The sequence below is a fragment of the Pungitius pungitius genome, chromosome 16, assembly GCF_949316345.1.
Source record: "Pungitius pungitius chromosome 16, fPunPun2.1, whole genome shotgun sequence".
NCBI classification, from domain to species: Eukaryota; Metazoa; Chordata; class Actinopteri; order Perciformes; family Gasterosteidae; genus Pungitius; species Pungitius pungitius.
In genome coordinates, this window is record NC_084915.1 from 17586902 (window position 1) to 17591038 (window position 4137).

The following is a 4137-nucleotide window of genomic DNA, read 5'->3' on the forward strand; positions in this document are numbered from 1 at the left end:
GGATCCGCACTCGGTTCGTTAAATTAATCCAAGAGATCTCATGCATGTCATCCTCCCCCCCCCCCCCCCCCCCCCCCCGCGCTGCAGAGTGCTACGTTTGACCAATAAATCAACCCGTTTGAAGCGAACAGCAGTTGGGAGAGACTTTGTTTCTCCTCTTCAAGGAGCCAAAACGAGCCGAGCATCTGGACCACAGACCCCGCTCCGGTTCCTCCACGAGATCCGACTCCACGGGGAAGAGCTTCTGCCCCGCTGGGTGTCCTCACAGTTACTATCGTAGTCCACAGTGTTCAAAGTCCTCTCTGGCCATCAGTAGCTTCCACTTGAACCCGTCGGTACCTTTTCAGAGGAACCAGGCTGTGTTTGTCCTGCTGAGGCCTCTGGAACAACATTCCCATCAGGTAACGTGGAACCTGTGCGCTGATAGTAATCAATATGGATGAAACTCTGACGGCTGGGCGGCTGCCAGCTGCTCGGGGCAGTGAGAGAACAAAGAGCGGGCTTTCGGTTTCCCTCAGAGAACATGTGACTCGTTGACCCGAGGAAAAGGGGTCAGATAGGATTTATGTTTTTGTTTTGGAATAATAACACGATGAGGGATAACTGGCACCAACAAGGATGAACTTAAGCTTGGATTAGTTCCAATTACAGTTGAAAAATGGATGAATTGGTATTTGGGATCAAGCTGCTGCACAATTTGAAATGAATCTCTCTTCAGTAAATCCAAGTTCAAACCAAAAATGAAGAGTTTAATCAATATGGAGATTCTCGCTTACTCAAATTCAAAATGAACAAATTCCATCTTGGATCACGGCCGCCGAGGTCCAAGTAGAATAAGGCTCTGAGAGAGACCTGTCAATCACAGTAAGCCCCGCCCTCAAGCATCCCCTGCTTCATGGTCTGTTTGAGTCCAAATGGACCATCATTCACTAAATGAACATCATGCTGCATTGAAGAAGACTTGAAACTAGAGACTGAGACCATAAACTCATGTTTACAATGTTTATTGAGGGAATAAATCAAGACAGAAGTAGAGTCATTTCCTCATAGACGTCTATGGGAGCAGAGGAGTCGCCCCCTGCTGGTCACTACACAGAAGTAGAGTAATTTCCTCATAGACGTCTATGGGAGCAGAGGAGTCGCCCCCTGCTGGTCACTACACAGAAGTAGAGTCATTTCCTCATAGACGTCTATGGGAGCAGAGGAGTCGCCCCCTGCTGGTCACTACACAGAAGTAGAGTCATTTCCTCATAGACATCTATGGGAGCAGAGGAGTCGCCCCCTGCTGGTCACTACACAAAAGTAGAGTCATTTCCTCATAGACGTCTATGGGAGCAGAGGAGTCGCCCCCTGCTGGTCACTACACAGAAGTAGAGTCATTTCCTCATAGACGTCTATGGGAGCAGAGGAGTCGCCCCCTGCTGGTCACTACACAGAAGTAGAGTCATTTCCTCATAGACGTCTATGGGAGCAGAGGAGTCGCCCCCTGCTGGTCACTACACAGAAGTAGAGTCATTTCATCATAGACGTCTATGGGAGCAGAGGAGTCGCCCCCTGCTGGTCACTACGCAGAAGTAGAGTCATTTCCTCATAGACGTCTATGGGAGCAGAGGAGTCGCCTCCTGCTGGTCACTACACAGAAGTAGAGTCATTTCCTCATAGACGTCTATGGGAGCAGAGGAGTCGCCCCCTGCTGGTCACTACACAGAAGTAGAGTCATTTCATCATAGACGTCTATGGGAGCAGAGGAGTCGCCCCCTGCTGGTCACTACGCAGAAGTAGAGTCATTTCCTCATAGACGTCTATGGGAGCAGAGGAGTCGCCTCCTGCTGGTCACTACACAGAAGTAGAGTCATTTCCTCATAGACGTCTATGGGAGCAGAGGAGTCGCCCCCTGCTGGTCACTACACAGAAGTAGAGTCATTTCCTCATAGACGTCTATGGGAGCAGAGGAGTCGCCCCCTGCTGGTCACTACACAGAAGTAGAGTAATTTCCTCATAGACGTCTATGGGAGCAGAGGAGTCGCCCCCTGCTGGTCACTACACAGAAGTAGAGTAATTTCCTCATAGACGTCTATGGGAGCAGAGGAGTCGCCCCCTGCTGGTCACTACACAGAAGTAGAGTCATTTCCTCATAGACGTCTATGGGAGCAGAGGAGTCGCCCCCTGCTGGTCACTACACAGAAGTAGAGTAATTTCCTCATAGACGTCTATGGGAGCAGAGGAGTCGCCCCCTGCTGGTCACTACACAGAAGTAGAGTCATTTCCTCATAGACGTCTATGGGAGCAGAGGAGTCGCCCCCTGCTGGTCACTACACAGAAGTAGAGTCATTTCATCATAGACGTCTATGGGAGCAGAGGAGTCGCCTCCTGCTGGTCACTACACAGAAGTAGAGTCATTTCCTCATAGACGTCTATGGGAGCAGAGGAGTCGCCCCCTGCTGGTCACTACACAGAAGTAGAGTCATTTCCTCATAGACGTCTATGGGAGCAGAGGAGTCGCCCCCTGCTGGTCACTACACAGAAGTAGAGTCATTTCCTCATAGACGTCTATGGGAGCAGAGGAGTCGCCCCCTGCTGGTCACTACACAGAAGTAGAGTCATTTCCTCATAGACGTCTATGGGAGCAGAGGAGTCGCCCCCCCCCTGTTTTTTTTATATAAGCTAATTGATTTTTCTGACTGAGCTTTGTGTGCTGAATTGGAGGAAGAACAAGGAGAAATCTTCACACTTGAATGCACATTAATCCTCCTTTAAGCTCCAGGTTTGAGTCATTGGTCTGAATGTGGAGATGAGATCATGTTAGCTGGTGACGAGCTGCAGCAGCAGGCTTTCATCTGGGCGGTCTAAACCCCCGCACATCTGTGGGTGGATCGAACATTATGTCATATTAACACAACTATAATTACACAATCCCTATCATTTACACAGGGGTGGCTTACCCAATTGTGTGTGTGTGTGTGTGTGTGTGTGAGCGCATGGTCTTGGTGTTCTCGTGGTACTTCTTTTTCACGAACTCAAAAACCAGACATTTTCATTTGGTTTTTGGTATTTATTTTTTCTGGTTTCAGTGTAAATCGATCCTGAGGAAACACAATTAATTGAAGCAGAAACGAACCAATGGAAACACACACAATCTGCGAGTGCATTTATTTATCCACCTTCGTCACACCTTAAAAGAAGTCTACAATTAAAGTTTCTTTGGGCTCGAGCCGAGAACACAACGCGTCGTCACTTTTCGCGATGACATCGTCCTCCATTAGAAGTTGTGTTTCTCTGCACCGAGCTCCTCCGTTTAGGCAGGAAAGACACACGTTGGCATTCAGCTACGTGGTTGCATTCCTCCAAAGGAATTGGAATGTTAAAAGTGAAACTTTCTCTGCGTCATGTCCTGCAGAACCGTGAAGATGAAAGCGCTCTAACGATGCGTTTCAGTTGTGTTTAACAAGGTGCGACCGGTGCGTTTTATTTGGTCAGAAGCCTGTTTGGATTTTGGCGGCAGGTCTCAGGCTTCTGGCCTAATAACCAAAAGCAGCATTTCTTTATTCTTATTTTATATTTTTAAGCTACGAGATTCAAACTGCTGGTGTCTCTTCAGCAGGTCCCCCCCCCGAGGAAGAAAAGCCTTCTCACTCAGCTGAAGATAAAAGAAACAAAGAGGCAGAAAGAGGGCTGGTGGGGTTCTTCATGCAGTCACTATGGCATCCGCTGAAACACGTCGCTGTTTGTCCAGGGAAGGGGGGGGGGGGGGTGGGGGCGGGTGAGCTTCAGTTGTGTCTTTTAAAAAGAGTCAAAGGGGCAGACGGGAAGAGAAGCAGAGAAAGTGCAAGAGAGGTTGAAGACATCTGTTTACATTCTCCTGTATTGGAGGGCTTGCTGTGATTGGCTCCCCAGTTTACCGTCAAAATAAGAGTCCGACTTGGACCCCCCCCCCCCCCCCCCTATCCAGTTCGTTCCCCGTGTGAAGCGGATTTTACCTACGAACTTCCAAAGTTCTTTTAACCCCAAATAAAATCTATTCCTTTAGTAGTAATTAATGATGGAAGTTTATTTTGAAAATCCTTTTAGCTAGAAGTCTCTTCTTATGTTGTGTGCTGTATTTCTAATTCTACATTAAATTGTAACCATTCACGTTTG